Genomic DNA, 19017 nt, shown 5'->3' with positions numbered 1-19017 from the left:
TCCCCACCTCTTCCTCCGCTACATTGATGACTGCATTGGCGCCACCTCGTGCTTCCGCGAGGAGGTTGAGCAATTCATCATCTTCACTAACACATTCCACCCTGACCTTAAATTTACCTGGACCATCTCTGACACCTCCCTCCCCTTCCTGGACCTCTCTATCCCCATTAATGACTTGACACCGACATTTTTTAAAAACCTCCCTGACCTATCACCTTCATCCCCTCCTCCACTCACCTATTGTACTCTGTACTACTTTCTCCCCACCCCCACCCTCCTCTCATTTATCTCTTCACCCTTCAGGCACTCTGCCTCTTTCCTGATTAAGGGCTTTTGCCCGAAACGTTGATTTCCCTGCTCCTCAGATGCTGACTGAACTGCTGTCCTTTTCCAGCACCACTCTAATCCAGAATCTGGTTTCCAGCATTTGCAGTCATTGTTTTTACCGCATTTACTATCCATCCAACTTCCATTCCTGTAGGAGCTAATGTTGGCTTGGCATCCCTTCCAGATTATCCCAGGCATAGAGGTTAATATCTTTGACAGGCCTCTTATTTTCCTCAAAACTGACTGCCAACAAACAGCTAGGTTGCAGCAATCCCCTGGATGTGGTGTGACTGAATTATATGTGGGTATGAACTGGTGAAAATCACACAAGCGATAGGGTGGTTTCTGGAGACCAGGGAATTGTGGGTATTTTTGCTGCCATTAATCACTGACTGCCATGTAAATTGACATGCCAAGTGACCAATGAAAGGAACATGTGTTGCTTGCTAGTTTCATGTAGCTGTTCTGGAGTTAGGTGTCACCTGAACTCATCCAGATGAGGGAATGCATTTTCTTACAGGTCCATTTGCTAATATGAAGTTAAATCAACACTTTTATAGCATTGCTTTGTATTGTATGCTGTGTTAAATGGCAACTGGATAAAGGACAGTTTAGACACTAAAATGTAACTGAAGTTCCAGTGGACTGCCTAGAAGTGTAGCTGGTAATATTGCTAAAACTCTCAAATATATAAACTGAGCAAATATCCCATCAAAAAACAATGTGGAGAAGGAAGGAAGTCATGTGGTCGATGATTCCAATTCACAGATTAACTAGAGTTTGGCAACTCCAGACCGGATAGAGAACCATCTCACACATTACCTCCCAGGGGTCTGCTTTCAAGACAGTAATGGTACATTAGGTCAATGTCTTTTAGCTATGTGAATGGAGTTTCCATTTACCTCTGTACTGTCGAGTGGCGTTAGACAACCGAGACATGTTGAAGAACCAGTACATGTCTGCGCCATTCTGGTACAGACTCGGGAAGTTATTGGACATGATAAAGCCTGATACACAGGGGCAGGGATGCCCTGATACAGCCGGCTGGTTTGCTGTTCCTGGGATAATTTCTGGTGGGCAAAAACATCCTAGAAACAGACAAGGAAAACATGAAGTGGTTTATACAAGCTTGGCTCTTTGTAATACTCTGGTTGTTCTTCGTTTATATTCTACCACAGGCCTTAACAAATCATCAAAGCACTGACTCACTAAGAGCCAGATATCAACCAAGTAGAAGAAATGGGAAAGTAAAATACTTAATCTACAAAATTAACACTCAACAAACTCTCAATTCCTCACACATGTTGTGTTAGTGTTGCATAAGTCTCTCTTCACGTTTCACTGAGTAATTCTTTTTAAGGTTGCTTTATTTGACTTCGGAACCTTTTCAATTCTTTCTTACTGATGGTCTTTTTAAATCAATTGTTAGGCCCCTATTGAGAATCTGTTTGAGAGGCAAGTTGTGTTCCATGTATTTAAGACAGGTTCTGGGACAGTTTGTGTCACTTTCTGATTTGTGTCAAGTTGATCAAAGTGTGTGAAGTCTTTGAGTGGTTGCTCTCCTGGGGAAGGATGCGTTTGGACATAATAATACCTATGACAATCTTTATAATGGTGAGAAAATAGATCTCAGAAAGAAACAAACAATCTCTTTCATCCTTGGGATGTGGGTATCATTTGGGCCAGGTTGAAGTTTATAGCCCAACATGAATTGCCTCAAGAAGGTTATGATGGCCTGATCTTGTTGAATAGTTGATAGTAGTTTTCACACAACAGAGTGGTTTATTCAGCCATTTCAGAGACAACTTCACTGATGTAGGGCTGGAGGCACAAATGGATAAGGACCAACTGTTCTTTCTGTACAGGACAGGACTGAACTGGTTGAGACTTCACAACAATCCAACAGCTTGCTGGTCACTTTAACCAACTGCTTTTTGTTTAATTCCCAGCATCTTCAGGTAACTATAAACAGAATAGAAATCCTCAAATGGCTCTGGTAGGAATGAACACTCATTCTATAATTTACTTGTGAACATATCGCCCATGGCTCCTCCAGAGCTCAGAGACTAATTTGCTCATTTTCATTAGTCTGCCACTCAGTGACTATTGATCTCTGTCTTTCCACCAGAGCTATCAGCATCACCTGACTGGACAGCAGTAAAGGAGATCTAATGGAGTGAATGATCACACAGAATCGACAGGATTCCCTTTCCTGCCAGACAGTAAAGGTGGATATCTAGCCCAGTGAACCCTCATGTTGTGTGGTCAGTCCATCAGTGAGAGAGGAGGCTGGGACCTGTATCCTGCTGCTTACCTTCACAATGTGTCCCATTCCCTCTGTAATAGGGGTTGCACTCACAGCTGTAGGAGCCTTCCGAGTTCAGGCACTCTGCGTTTGGGTCACACTGATTCATTGCTGGATCCGCACACTCATTAACATCTGCAAGCAACATTAAAAAATAAACACCAGTGAATCGGAGAGAGAGTGGATGAACAAGATGCTATTGGGCCAAACTTTAGTACAATTCTGCCAAGGCTTTAACTGGACAATATCAAAACAAGCTACGTGAAGCATCAAGTCTATCGGTGTTTACATTCCTAAAATTTCTTCCGATTTGGTTTATTTGATTTAACCTTAACAACAGAATTTTCTTACTTTTGTCCCTCACTATCTGACTTAGAACATAGAACATTAAAGTGCAGTATAGGCCCTTCGGCCCTCGATGTTGCACCAATCTGTGGAACCAATCTGAAGCCCATCTAACCTACACTGTTCCATTTTCATCCATACGCCTATCCAATGCCCATTTAAAGGCCCTTAAAGTTGGGCGAGTCTACTACTATTCCAGGCACTGCATTCCACACCCCTACTATTCTCTGAGTAAAAAACTACCTCTGACATCTGTCCTCTTTCTATCACCTTTCAATTTAAAGCTCTGTCCTCTCGCGCTAGCCTTCACCATCCGAGGAAAAAGGTTCTCACCGTCCACCCTATCTAACCCTCTGATTATGTCTCAATTAAGTCACCTCTTCACCTTCTTCTGTCTAATGAAAACAACCTCAAGTCCCTCAGCCTTTCCTCATAAGACCTTCCCTCCATACCAGGCATCCTAGTAAATCTCCTCTGCACCCTTCCCAAAGTTTCCACATCCGTCCTATAATGTGGTGACCAGAACTGTTTGCAATACTCTAAGTGTGGCCACATCAGAGTTTTGTACGGCTGCAGCATGGTCTCATGGTTTCGAAACTCAATCCTTCTACCAATAAAATCTAACACACCCTACGCCTTAACAACTTCTTGCTTGCCGGTGCCTCTTGCGATCTTGACCTCTTAGTTCTGACCTCACTACTCTCAACTCCTGTATACTTGAACTACAATTTCAGTTCCCATTCCCCCACTGAATTAGTTTAAGCCCTCCCGAGGAGCATTAGCAAACTATCCACCCCCCCTCCCAGATTACTGGTACCCCTCTGATTCAGGTGAAGACCATCCTGTTTATAGAGGTCCCACCTGCCCAGAAAGAACCCTAATTATCCAGGAATCCAAAACCCTCCCTCTTGCACCATCCCTGTAGCCACATGTTCATCGCCTCTCACTCCCTATTCCTCACCTCGCTAGCATGTGGCACCGGCAACAAACCAGAGATAACAACTCTGTTTGTTCGAGCTGCAATCTTCCACCCTAGCTCCCTGAAGTTTTGCCTTAAATTCCCATCTCTCTTCCTACCTATGTCATTGGTGCCTATTTGGACCACGACTTGAGGGGGAGGGCGAGCAGTCCCAAGGATCCCAAAAACATGATCAGAAACATCACGAACCTTGGCAACTGGGAAGCAACACACCAACTGCAAGTCGCTCTCATTCCCCCAGAATCTCCTGTCTGTTCCCTAACTGTGGAGTCCCCAATGACTAATGCTCTGCTCCTCTTCCCCCTTCCCTTCCGAATAACAGGGACAAACTCAGTGCCAGAGAACTGTGCCTCATTGCTTACCCCGGTAAGTCATCCCCCTCAACAGTATCCAAAACAGTGTACTAGTTGTTGAGGGGAATGGCCACAGGGGATCCCTGCATTGCCTACTGGTTCCCTATCTGTCCCCGACTCTAACCCATCTACCTTTCCCTTGTACCTGAGGTGTGACTACCTCCCTGTAAATCCTCTCAGTAACCCCGTCCGACTCCCAAATAATCTGAAGTTATCCATCTCCAGCTCCAGTTCCCTCACGTGGTTTTTGAGGAGCTGGAATTGGGTGCACTTCCAACAGATGCAGTCAGCAGACTTCCTCTTTAAGGCTTCTGTGCAAATACTTAAAATTGTGTTTGTTGGTGTTCACTGAGAGAAGAGTATTGCCCAGGATGCAGAAAAGACTCTTGTTCTTCACCTCCTCTGCTCTCCCTGATGGAACATTCTTGCCTTTCGGTTAGAAGGTCATGGGTTCAAGTCCTCATTGGAGCTTACAGCACACAATGCAGGATCACACTTCAGATAAAATCTTTCAAACAAAATCTTTATTTTCATGATCTCAGGTCATGAGAAAGCAAATAGCCTTTTAAGTAGTTTTTCAACTATTGACTCTGTTTGATTGTGGTACAACAGCCGTTTTATGCAGAACAACGAGATATTTCTGGTGACAGTTTTAAGAGATAAAATATTGGCCGAGCCATTTATACAACATACCGTTAAATTTTTTGAACTCTAATCTGGGACAGTCTACATTCACGTAAAATGATGCCTCGGTTTAACAGATCATACGAATGTCAGCACCCCCTCACCAATGCAGTGTCCAAACTGAACTATGTGCTCAGTCCGGAGAAGAGAGAGACCCCAATGTTCTGACTTTGTTGCAAGGGTACTACTACTGAGCAGTAGTTGAGGTACATGATCAGCACTGTAGAAAGCAAGCTTTATTGTACTTACTTTAATCAAACACATGCTGTCGGAGTGTTTACAAAATGGAATGTGAAAGGTCAAACCTGTGCAGGTTGATTGGCTCCCGGGTGCCAAGGTGAATCCTGGGTAACAGTGACACTGGGAACTGCTCATTGTGTTCACACAACGCTGGGAGCAGCCGCCATTGTTCTGTAAACATTCATTCACATCTGAAAGGGAGAGGGCACTCGTGTTCAAATTGGCTTTCAAAACATCCACATACACACTCAATTAAAACACCACAAGTGGGGCAGGAATGAAATCCCATCACTCTGCCCTTTAACATTCAATTAAATTGCAGTGAGCAGATGATCCAGTCACATTAGTCTGCCTTCAACAGTCTAGAATAAAATGACCCGAATCACTGATTTCAAATGCCTCCCCTCAGCACACAGTCCAGGCTGATATTTCTTAGGTAAACCAAAACTACACACTGTCCTCACGGTGTGAAATCACCGATGCACAGTGCAGCTATGACAAGACTACTGTACGACTGCATACCATTCCACTGCAATTCTATTTCTTACCCAATTATATGCTGTACCTTTTGCATTTGATACACAAGGACACCAAGATCTCTCCATGCCAACAATTCCCAAGCTTTTTAATATCAAGGCCCACTTTGATGAGACAAGCAATTCCACAGCACACCCACTTCTTTCAGCTGAACTGACTGCTCATAAATGTCACTTTTGCTTGCATTTCCTTTGGCTACAGCCTTTACTGGAGAGGTTTGGACCATACTGTGTACAACAAGCTAAAGGAGGAACAAAAGCATTGATGTTTCAAATCCACCAGCAAGAAAACACAGTCTTTGACCTAAGCATAGGCACGTTTTCAAAATCTGCTGAACTCAACTATTTCTAATTATTTATGAAAAATGGGTCCAGAGCAAAACACAAAGTAAGTCGCAGTTGTCTAGGTTACTGGAAAACCTGGGCCTGCTGATGTGTACGGAGGCTTTTGACCTGGGGGAGTTGACAAGATGGCCGCCCATACATCTTTCTCCACTGACAGGCGCTCCCTCTGTTTCTCATGTTTGCTGGTGTTGAAAGTGCTAGTTCCCGACTTCCTAATGCCTTTCCACTGCCTGCAGGGAGCATGATAGAACTGTTTTCATTGGCCTGGTTGGGTGCATTTTCTCACACAGTATGTTCAGTATCACATACATGAAAGTTTGTTCTTTTGCCAGTCCACTGTCTCATGTATCACCCTCCCCACTCTTCTATGCACAGGATATACAACAGCACTAACTCATTAATAACATCAATAGCATTTCCTCAATCCAAGATCCACAGTGTCTATCAAGACAATAGCAAGCACATGGGTACGCCATCACCTCAAGTTATCCTTCAATTCTCACAGTTTCCTGCCTTGGGAGTTCATTACCCATCACCATCTCAACAGCAACTCTGGGATCAATTGTACTTCTACTTAGTTCACATGTACCTACCATTCAAAATGGATGGCTGGAATTCAAAGCAAGCTACAATTTATATACGTTTTTTAAATAGTTTGGGTGTCTATTTTTTTCGGTTCATAACCAGAAGTTAAGAAGTATCTTTAAAAATATCCTTGTAGCCATGGTGCTTTGTTTTAACACAGTTTTTGAGGCTTGGCTTTAGAATGAATATTTCTGATGCACAACTAATGGACTTTTGTTCATGTTAGATTGTTTACATTGCTGGGTGAAAATCAATGGGGCCCCAAACTTGTTAGGGATTTCTGGGACTTGATTATTTTAAGCTCAATGGAAAGACACATAACTTAGTAAGGGAGGCTTTTGAATTTCACTTCTTTTATTTTGAGTGGAGTGTCCTGTGAAATGTTTTGAACAGTATGGCTGTATAGACTGGTGCCCGAGGAGGGATAGATATACAGCAAAGAGTTAGTGTTAGCTCCTCAGAGTCATCGAGTCACACAGCATGGAATCGGATCCTTCAGTCTAACTTTGCCATGCCTATCAAGTTTCCCAAACTAAACTAGTCCATTTGCCTGCATTTGGCCGTATCTCTCCAAACCTTTCCTGCTCATGTACCTGTCCAAATGTCTTTGAAATGTTGTAACTGTAACTTCACCTACCATTTCCTTATACGAACCACCCGCTGTGTGAAGAAGTTGCCCCTTGGGTTCTTTTTAACTCTTTCCCCTCTCACCTTAAAAATGTGTCCTTTAGTTTTGAACTCCAGGGAAAAGAATTTTGCTATTCATCTTATCTATGACCCTCAGCAGTTTATAAACCTCTAGAAGGTCACCCTCAACCTCCTACTTTCCAGTGAAAAAAGTCTCAACCTATCCAGCCTCTCCTTATAACTCACATCGTCCAGTCCCAATAACATCCTGGTTAATCTTTTCTGATCCCTCTCCAATTTAATAACATCCTTCCTCTGGCAGGGCAACCAGAACAGCACACAGTGCTCAATGGTTTGAGCAATGAAGGCAAGTGTGCCAAATGTCTTCTTAACCTCTCTGTCTACCTGTGATGCAACTTTCAAAGAATTATGTACATAAGCCGCTCAGTCTCTCTGTTCGACAACATTCCCCAGATCCCTACCATTAACTGTAGAAGTCCTGCCCATGACTGTCTTACCAAAATGCAAAACCTTGCATTTATCCAAATTAAACCCCATCTGCCACTCCTTGGCCGATTGGCTGAATTGATCAAGATCCCATTGTAATCCTAGATAGGCTTCTTCACTATCAAATTTATCACCAATTTTGGTGTCATGCACAAGCTTACTAACCATGCTTCCTAAATTTTCATCCAAATTGTTTACATCAACAACAACCAACAATGGACACAGCACTGATCCCTGCAGAACACTGCTGGGCAGAGGCCTCCTCTCCAATAAAGAACCCTCCACCACCATCCTCTGTCTCCTACCATCAAGCCAATTGTATCCAACTGGCATGGTCTCATTGAATCCCACATGATCTAACCTGACTCAGCAGTATACCATATGGAATCCTGACAAAGGCTTTACTGAAATCCATGTAGACAATGTCTACTGCCCTTCATTTATCTTCCTGGTCACATCCTCAAAATTATTCAATCAATTTTGAGAGAGACGAATTCCCATGCACAAAGCCATGTTGATTTTCTCTAAGCAGTCCTTGTCTCTCCAAAGATCTTGTCTCTCAAAATCCCTTCCAACAACTTTCCCACTACTGATGCCAGATTGATAGTTCCCAGGCTTCTCCTTGTAGCTTTTCTTAAATAAAGGCACATCATTAGCCACCTTCCAGCTTTCCAGGACCTCACCTGTGGCTGGAGATGATACAAATCTATGCTAGGGGCCCTGTAACCTCTTCCCTGGCTTCCTACAATGTCCTTGGATGCATCTGGTCAGGTCCTGGAGATTTATCTACCTTTATGCTTTTCCTAAGACCTATTTTCTCCCAACTTGCTCTTTTGCCCTTAAAGCACTTCAGAATGCCCCTACACCCCTTGTACTCTTCAAGAGAATCATTTGATCTCAGGTGTCTATACCTGACCTATGCCTCCTTCCTATTCTTGCCCAGAGCCTCGATATCGTTATTCATCCATTGTTCCCTACTCCTACCATGCTTACCCTTCACTCTAACAGGAACGTACTGTCTCGGAACTCTCCTTATCACACTTTTAAAAGCCTTCCACTTGCCAGTTGTCTCTTTACCTGCAAATGGTCCACCCCAATCAACTTTTTGAAAGTTCCTGTCTCATACCGTCAGAACTGGCCTTACTTCAATTCAGAACTCTAACTTTTATACAAGGCTTATCCTTTTCCATAACTATTTTAGAAGTTATAGAATTATGATCACTGGTCAAGAGTTGGGATAAACTCTGAAGAGGTTACTTAAAGCTGAGAACATGGAAGTAGATGTATGATGGCTCCAGGAAGAAACTATTTGCAATCCAGTCTCAGGGTTGTAGTCACAAATCAATTAAATGTATCGAAGTGTCAGATACAGGGACTCTGGCATGAATATTGTATCTGTCGAATGTACCAGGTTTGAGATTTGGGTAATGCTGTTGTTTTGTTGAATTAAAATACACAACATTTCAAGCCAGGTTTCAGCAAAATACCATACTGTTAAATCAAAATATGGTCTATCAAACCAAGTTTCTATCTGATATCTGACTTGCTTGGAAATAACATCAGAAGGGATCTTAACAAGAGCAATAAAGTGGCCTCTTGGTTTGATGATAAGTCTATATGTGTACAATGGTAAGTGGGATGTGATATACACAGCTGATCAGCAGGGTACCTCTGTACAGGCTCTAGAGTACAGGGATTGTACATGTCACCCTGTTTGATGATTGTTAGAGATGAACAGTAGTTTTAGATACACATCTAAAAGATTTATCACAACAGGAAATGGGTGACAAATGCCAACCTTGTTAATGATGCCTGAATCTTGACAGAGTATTAAACATTTTAAACATAAAGGAATGTCCTCCCATGCTGAGGGTGGTAACGCTACTTAATCTTTGAGTGAATAACGTTAGGATAGTCCTTGGTTTCATCATTATTCTTGACAGAAACAAAGCCTATTGTGTTGGGATTAATCAAATTAGACAGATTCTAAAAATAAGTGCACCTTAATTTCATTGTCAGTTACCTGTACAACTCCTCCCATCTCCAGTGTAGCCAGCCTCACACACACATTGGAAAGAGCCAGGGCTGTTGAAACAGGAGGCCGAGCTGTGGCAGTCGTGGCTTCCACTTTCACATTCATTCACATCTGAGGGTTAGAAAGGAAGGAAGAATTCACTGGAGGATCCCCAGATTTGTGAATCTGAAATTTGCTACGATTACACTGCCAGGATGTCAGAAGGCTCAGTTGGCTGGATGGCTGGTTTGTGATGCAGAATGATGCCAAACCGTAGGATCAATTCCTGCACTGGCTAAAGTCACCAGGAGTGTAACACCTTTTCAACAATTCCCTTGCCTGAGGTGTGGTGACCCTCATGTTAATTCACCACTAATTGTCTCTCGCTAATGAGACAGCAGCCCTATGGTCCTCTGCGATTATGACTACTTTTACACATAACAATGTTTATTCCAACTTTGAGAAAAAAAAAGATTCACAGATGATTCTGGACAGAATAATCCTTTGGATTTAGTTGAAAGAAAGTTACAAGGAAAAGAAAGATGATTTAACTGTTGAATACCCTGCATTTATATAAAGGCAAAGTACTGTGGATGCTGGAAATCTGAAACAAACATAGAAAACGCTTGAGAAACTCAGCGGGTCTGGCAGCATTTGTGGAGAGCAACAGATTTAATGTCTGGAGTTCAAAATGACGTGTGCAGAACTGAAAGGGACTTGTATTTACATAGTGCCTTCAACAAAGTAAACCATCTCAAAGTGCAACACAACAGAAAATATCAGGCAAAGTCTGACATTGAGCAGGTTAATTAGGCCAAGTAGCTGAAGGTTTCAAAGAATAAAGCATCCTATGGAAGAAGAGCAAGTGATGGAAATTGAGATATTTGGGATCTGGACAGATGACAGCATGAGCACAGATAACAGGAATACACAAGAGGGCAGAAAGCTCTCAAAAGTTAGAATCCATGGTGAGTCCATGGGCAGATTTCAATCTTAAAAGGACTATCCCAAATTGGAAATGCCACTGGATTGAGGATTATGTGTGGGCTATTTAATAGGGGGGCCAATGATAAGTAGTTTTGGTCAGAAAGGGAACATCGAGAAGGTTATTTCCCAGAATCACAGATCTATGAAAACTTCTGAACACATGTCTAGATCAATGCGCTCCTCACAATTTCCTGTGCAAAGTTATCTGCTTTGATTTGTTGTATTTCTTTATGGCTTTTTTCAGTAGACAACACATTTCCAAACTATAACACATTTCTGAGGGTGGACAGCATCCAGGACTGTCAGCATTGAGAGACAACAAGTTTCACTGAAGCTCTGCTTGTTTGAATGCAGAAGCAGGGACAATATCCATAGAAATCTAACCAGCTCTCCATGAGATAAACAGCATTGTCATCAATAATGCTTTCTATAATTGCATTTCTCATTTCCTCACTTTGATTAATTAGTTTATATCTATAGCTTCTGATTACCTCCAATTTACATGAGGAAACAACCTGTGTGTTTACTTACTCAAAGAAATTCCTCAGAGTTTTGAATACTTGACTCACGTCTGTTCTAAACATGTTCTGATTGAAGGAGAACAATCACTTTCTCCAGTCACTGCATATAACATAAATTCTTCATCAATATCATCACTGTGAAGCATCTCTGAACATTCTGCAAGGTTTTGACATCCATTTTAAAGTATGATGACTAGAGCTGTATACAAAACTGCACCAGAGGCTGATCCAGAGGTTTGTAAAGATTGACCATTGGTCGCTCAGTTTTGTATTGAAATACTTTACTCATCAAATTGAGTATCCCATATATTTTCTTAACCATGTTCTCAATAAAAAAAAGAATAGTCGACCATGCTGGTTACCCTAACTGTCTGTACCAAAGGCCATAATTTCACATTTTTCTGCATGAGGTTGTATTTGCCATGTTCACTAGGTCCATCCATGCTTCCCTGAAGTCTATCAACACCCTGCTCTCCCATTTTAATAATGCCAAGTTGGGCATTGTCAATCTTTGAATCTGCCCTCCCTGAACACATGCCTATGTCATTTATTCCATTCACTGGAGATTCCGCTGGATTGAGAGGATTTTCTCACATGACAATCCCCAACAATCACTGGCATGTTAACCAGGAACAGGTGTGTTAGATACATAATAAACCAAACATAATGGCTTGTTGCTGTGGCTACTGTTCGCCCAGGTCTGCTAGCAATGTCCCAGCTGGGGGCAATATAGAGTTCTCAACAACTCTACCCAAGAATATGTTGGAGTTCCTTCGCACCCTGCAGAGCTTATGGTAGCAGATTCATTCCACTTGCTTATTTATCAAAGGATTTCCTTTTAACAAAATACAGTGATTCGAACACTGATTCGGGTGATGAATGTCTGTTGGAAATACATGGGTGCAGGTGGGTTGCTCTTCAGCGGGTCGGTGTGGACTGGTTGGGCTGAAGGGCCTGTTTCCACACTGTAGGGAATCTAATCTAATCTATATGATGAAGTACCAATTAACTCACATTGAGAAATAAGAGTATATGGTATCAAAGGGATGGTTGTATATTGAGTATGTAAATAGTTTAAGGGAGATAAGACAAAGAATGGTGGTTTACACATTAACCACCATTCTTTGTCTAATCTCCCTTAAACTATTTACATACTCAATATACAACCATCCCTTTGATACTATATACTCTTATTTCTCAATGTGTGTTAATTGGTACTTCATCATATAGATTAGATTAGATTCCCTACAGTGTGGAAACAGGCCCTTCAGCCCAACCAGTCCACACCGACCCGCTGAAGAGCAACCCACCCAGACCTATTTCCCTCTGACTAATGCACCTAACACTATGGGCAATTTAGCACGGCCAAATCACCTGACCTGCACATTTTTGGACTGTGGGAAGAAACCGGAGCACCCAGAGGAAACACACGCAGACACGGGGAGAATGTGCAAACTCCACACAGACAGTCACCCGAGGCTGGAATCAAACCTGGGACCCTGGTGCTGTGAGGCAGCAGTGCTAACCACTGAGTCACCGTGCTGCCCGTACTTAATCAAAGGTTAATTTATACAAGATCTGCTGCTCTGCCTTCATCAACCCTCTCTGTGGCTTCATCAAAGGCTTCCAGTATCTTGGCCATAAACACTGTTGCTTCAAAAGATTATTGCACGCTTCATGAATTGAGAAATGGGAACATTTTCTTCTGTGAACATTCACTGTTTCTTACCTGTACAGTTCCTCCCATCTCCAGTGTAACCAGCCGCACACACACATCGGAAAGAGCCGGGGCTGTTGAAACAGGAGGCCGAGCTGTCACAGTCGTGGCCTCCACTTTCACATTCATTCACATCTGAGGGTTAGAGGAAAGGAAGAGATCATTGGAGACTCAATGACAAACTTGCTATTATTACACATAGGGTATATTCTTGAGCCCTGCAGAAGAAACAGATTCATAGAGAATTTTTCACATAATAGTTCCCAACAATCACTGGAATGTTAACAGGAATGGGGGTGTTAGATACATAATAAGCCAAACAAAATGGATTGTTGCTGTGACTGCTGTTCACCCATGCATAGAATGTTTCGCAGGAAATGTCCAGCAAGGGGCAATAAAAGTTCTTAACATTTCCACCTGAGAAGTGTTGGAGTTACTGAGTTTCCTGCAGAGCTTGTGGTGCCTGATTTATTCTATTTCTTTACTTATCTAAGAATACCTTGTTAAGAACATTACCATTGAAACAACAGAAACGTCAGGGCTTGGACGTTCTCCTAGACATTGGCAAAAGTGAGGACTGCAGATGCTGGAGATTAGAGTCAAGATTAGAGTGGTGCTGGAAATGCACAGCAGGTCAGACAGCATCCGAGGAGCAGGAAAATCAATGTTTTGGCCAGGACCCCTTCATCAAGAATGAGCTCATTCCTGATGAAGGACTCCTGCCTGAAATGTCAATTTTCCTGCTCCTCGGATGCTGCCAGACGTGCTGTGCATTTCCAGCACCACTCTAATCTATTCTCCTAGACATGTTAATCTTGAAAATAAATAATTGACAATTCCTCAGATAATGAAGCAACCTATGTCAGCCCACAAAGATCTGGCCAATACCCAACCTTCTGCTGATAAATGGCATGTAATGTTGACTCACTGTAAGCAATGAGACAGGAAGAGTGATCACCTCAACATTTAATATCATCACCATTTCTAACTGTCCACCAAAAACATCCTGTTGGCCACCACTGGCCAGCCTCACTGGACCAGCCAAAGAAAGATCCTGGCTATTGGAGCTGATCTCCAACTGAATATTCTCTAGTGAACGACTCAACATCTGATATTTCCACCACAAACAAGGCACAAGTCAGTTGCATGGTGAAATGTTTTTCTCAAACTGACTGTAGCTGCAAATGCTCTATAACATCTCATGAAGAGTGGTCCATTTGACATATTACCATTGTCCAACCTTAATATACCACATGCTCCCACATCTACAGGATGCATAAGCGACTTCCCAAACACCAGCCTCCAGTGCCTGGAATAGCATTGGGACCACCACCATCTCCATGACATAAACACTCCTGACATGGACACATATTCCCTTTTCCGACATCACCGATGGACCCAGATAAGATAACTCACTGCTGAGCAGCACTGTGAGAGCATCTTCAACATATCAATTGTAAAAGTTCATTGATATCTTCTCAAGAATGACCAGAGCTGGGTAATAAATTCTGGCATTCTCAATGATGCCCAATTTGCTGAAATGAACTAGCAATGATTATAGACGAGATCTTTCCCTTGGTCTAGTTAGTTCAGGCAGTTTGCAGTTCAGTTGGTCAGCTGTTCCAACATGTTCCAGCATCATTACTGATTAAAACAAAGTTAGGGAATTTGGAACCAACACAAAATATGATCAACAAATTCCAAGGAATAAATAAGCAACTTGAGAGATTTCCACAGCTGTAGCATCAATACCAGTTACCTGTACAGCTCCTCCCATCTCCAGTGTAACCAGCCTCACACACACATTGGAAAGAGCCGGGGCTGTTGAAACAGGAGGCCGAGCTGTGACAGTCGTGGCGTCCACTTTCACATTCATTCACATCTGGGGATAAAAAGATCAAAAATATTAATTGGATGATTCCCAGCTTTATGAATCTGGAACTCTATAACGTTAAGATGACCATTTGGACTCAGCCCTTACAAAGAAACCAATTCACGGGTGGTTCCTCACAAAATGCTCCCTGGAATTCATTGGGATAAGGATGGGGAGTGGGCTCAGAATTACAATGTAAAATGTGATTGTTTTCGGACAATGGCAACTGCTCAACATCTCACATTGGTATAGACCTTTAACATCTCAGATTATGTCATGGAGCTGCACAGGAGAGAATGTCACATCAAATGTGATGCTGACTCTCAAGGTGACATGTGGGTAGCTAGCCAAAGCTGGTCATGTGGTAAACTTTAACAAGTATTTTAGAAGTCGAGTGACATGTGGGGAGGCTGGGGCTTAGACAACTGAAAGCATGACAGCCAATGGTGGGGCAAAGCAAACTTAGAGTATATAAGAGGGCAGAATCGGACAAAAACAGAGTTTTGAAATTCTGGAGGAGATGTCATACCTAGGAAGCCCATGGGCAGGTTTCAACTTTGAAAACAATGTTTTGAATTATTGACGTTGCTGTGTTAAGGAACAATTGCAGGTCAGCTATAAGAGTACTGACGGGAGAACCGGACATGGTGCAAAGCAGTTTTGGTCAGTTATTGAACTTCTAACAGGTTTGTATCCAAAACTTTTAGCCTTGTGTGATCCTCACAATCTCCTGTGCAATGTATTCAGCTGCGACTTCCTGCATCTCTTCTTTTACCAAGAGATTAACTGTTTAATGAACAGTGCATTTTGAAACAATCACGTACCTCGGATTGGCTGAACTGAGTATTGGCAACATGGATAACAGATCATTTTCAGTTCCTCAGAGAAGCAAGCAGTTTGTGCTTGAAAGCAGGAAAAGGTTGACAATATCTGGACTTGGGATGATTAGTGGCAGGTAGCGATTGTGCCACATGTTCCATATGAGACAAATCTCCATGACACACAATGAGAGTACCACCACCAAAACCTAGTTTGACATTTCTCCTTGCTCTTCAGACTCTGTGGCAAATCAATGATGCTACGCTACTGACCTATTTACCAGAGGAAATATTTTGTGCCTTTTTATGCGAGGAAATCCCTTAAAATGTTGGATACCTCGAATAGGTCTTTCCTGATGATCATTGATTAAAGGAAATTACCCTAGCTTCTCCAATTCCTGCTTTTAAATGAATATTTCATGATTTGGGGATTTATCACAAGAAGAAGAAATTCTCTAACTTTCAAGGAACAATTAAGCAAGCTAAAGATTTCCACCACTGTAGCATCAATACCTGTACACTTCCTCCCATCTCCAGTGTAGCCAGCCTCACACACACATTGGAAAGAGCCTGGGCTGTTGAAACAGGAGGCCGATCTGTGACAGTCGTGGCTTCCCCTTACACATTCATTCACATCTGGGGATTAGAAAGGAAGAGTTTATGGGAGGATCACAGCTTTGTCAATCTTAACCTTTCTAGACAGACCCACATTTAGCCTTGAACCACATGATTCTAATTAACACTGTTGGTTCACTGAGGAAATGTCCCATTGGTAAGGCACTGAACCCTCAGCTCAGATTGCACCCAGTTTCCCTTCTCACTCAATACCGAGCTCAGACAGTAACTGGATACTAGAACAGGTCTCAGCTCTCCTGGGGTAGGAGGGGAAATCATTGATGATCCCAACTCCTGATTGGTGTCCAGTGAATCAAACTTGAAGGTGCTTGTGTGTGAACACAGAGTGAGGAGACTCATTGCCATGGTGATTATTGCAGAATTGTTCCTTCTCTGGTGGGTGTCTATAAAACTGTCCCATAGGAAGGGGCCAGTCACTAACATCAGGAAGAGTGTAAGCTTGTGAAAGGGAGGGGGCATAAACAACAACTGCTGCATGATCTCTTGGGGAATGTTATATCCAATTCCTTCACTTCGACTATTCAAATCTCTGCTCCAGCCAAGAATACAAATGCATTAGAGTTCAATGCCAAGTAAAACTCATTGATAACAAGGAAAATGACAGAGTCACCTCCAATCATCCTCCATCTTATTTTCTGAATTCTGATGCTGCATATTATTTAACATATAGGCTCCAAAGCTCCCACTAAGTAGCAGTTCTTCATATGTGAATGCTCAAACTTGCTGACAGTCACTGTTCACCTGATGGATTTCATCATCAGTGAAGCAAAGTCCAGCACACACCTTGAATTGACTGCTTCCTCTTTCTGCATTGAAATGTGACACAGTCTCCAGTCTGATATGGAAGCAGTGTGTTCAGTTCACTCCCCACTGGGTTCACTGATCCCCATCACACACCTGTACAGACAGATCCATTCCAGGTGTAGCCAGTCCCACAGGAGCATCTGAAGCTTCCATCCTGCTGGATACAGGAGGCATTGGCTCCACACGGATTGCTCAGGCACACATCAATCACTGCAAATATGACACAAATCAGACGTTATCTATGAATTTTGAAATTGTTACTTGCAACTCAGCAAGTCGTCTATATATAAAAAAAATGTAATTCCAGTACTGACCGCAGAGGAATCCCAGTGCATACCTTCCAATAATGCAAGAAACAATTGTGTATAATTAATGTTTCCCATTACTCTACCAATATTGTATCCATGGCATAACCGTCCATTTCATTCAATGGGATTCAACTTTGGTGGCAGGTGCGGCATTTTATCAAATGTTTTTGGACTCCACTTCCCTGATCAATCCTCTGAGCTACCTCATTAAACAATCAAACTGTTGAAAAACTGTTTGTTGCTTGTCTTTATTGTTTGAGCAAAAGTTCAATTTTCTAACCAGTTATAGACTTGGATGTTATGATGTATGTTGTGAACACCTCTAACAAGTTGTCATTCAGAGTGTTATAACCTCTTCCTTCTAATGCTGTTTTTGCTGCACAAATAATTAGAGTCACCAAGGGGAAATGTGACAGAAATGTCTGAAAAACACTTCTTAGTTCTTGTAATTTCCTCACAATGGGTATAAAGAAATGGAAAAGGGAAGGCTCCTCCCCTGGTAATACTCATCGTCAGTTGTCTATACAATTCCTTCCACCTCCAAATGATTAACAATGTGATATTTTTTGGAAAACTTACATGGTTGGGTTTTAAAATATAACGTTGAACTGGTGTCCTCTTCTCCAGAGGAAGTTCGCACAGAAACAATGACAACGTATGGAGTTGACTCACTCAGACCTGTTCAAGGGAAATAATGAGACACATTGGTTTTTTTGTTCTTCCTTTTTATGTTTAAGTTATGTAGGCACTGCTGGCGAGGTTAGCATTCTGGCCCATCCCTAATTGCCATCAGTGAGGAGAATGCAGAGCCATTTCAGGGGGCAATTAAGAATCAACCACATTGCTGTGGGTCTGGAGTAACATGTAGGGCCGACTGGGGAACAATGACAGATTTCCTTCCCTGAAGGATATTAGTGAATCAGATGGGTTGCAAATAACGCATGACTTGGATTCCATTTTTAACTGGACACTGACATAAGGTAAATGGCAAAAGAATGAAATGTGACATGAGTAAAAATACTTTTTATACAGTGTGCAAATTCCAGCACACACACCTTAATTAGACCCTTCCTTGGTTTAGTTTGGAACTTGGCAAAGTCTCCAGTCTGATATGGAAGCAGTGCGTTTAGTTCATTCCCCACTGGGTTCGTTGATCCCCAAATTCTGGAATGCACTGCCTGAGCGTGTAATGGAAGCAGATTTCACCTTGGCTTTTGAATGCAATGGGATTCCTATCTGAAACAGACCCGAGTAATCAGCTGGAATTTAGGCCTAGCTGACTGCGAGTCAGCACGGAAACAAAGGACCAAACGGAATCTTTTTGTACTGTAATTATCCTTTGACTTTGATGATCAAGGCAGTCCCTTACAAGATATTGGACAGACATTGACTGGAAGGAGGGTGCTGGTTAAAATTGTAATGTGGCCATCACTTTCACAATGATAGACAGAACTGCCCACGTGGCTGATCTTGCTGTCCACTTTTATGTTAATGTCACAGCCCCTC

At 42.3% G+C, this 19017-nt stretch overlaps 1 protein-coding gene and 1 long non-coding RNA gene across 2 annotated transcripts in view; both read right to left on the bottom strand.

The window, feature by feature from the left end:
• LOC122559483 overlaps positions 1-19017 on the bottom strand; it is a 203261-nt gene that overhangs the window by 119147 nt on the left and 65097 nt on the right. The gene's annotated exons all lie outside the window — the stretch shown is intronic.
• Positions 1-19017, bottom strand: part of LOC122559485 — an 89426-nt gene that overhangs the window by 25136 nt on the left and 45273 nt on the right. The gene's annotated exons all lie outside the window — the stretch shown is intronic.

This window comes from Chiloscyllium plagiosum, chromosome 19 (assembly GCF_004010195.1).
Source record: "Chiloscyllium plagiosum isolate BGI_BamShark_2017 chromosome 19, ASM401019v2, whole genome shotgun sequence".
In the NCBI taxonomy this organism is placed as follows: Eukaryota; Metazoa; Chordata; class Chondrichthyes; order Orectolobiformes; family Hemiscylliidae; genus Chiloscyllium; species Chiloscyllium plagiosum.
Note: the sequence above shows the minus strand (reverse complement) of the source record. Positions and strands in the feature narration are given on the sequence as shown.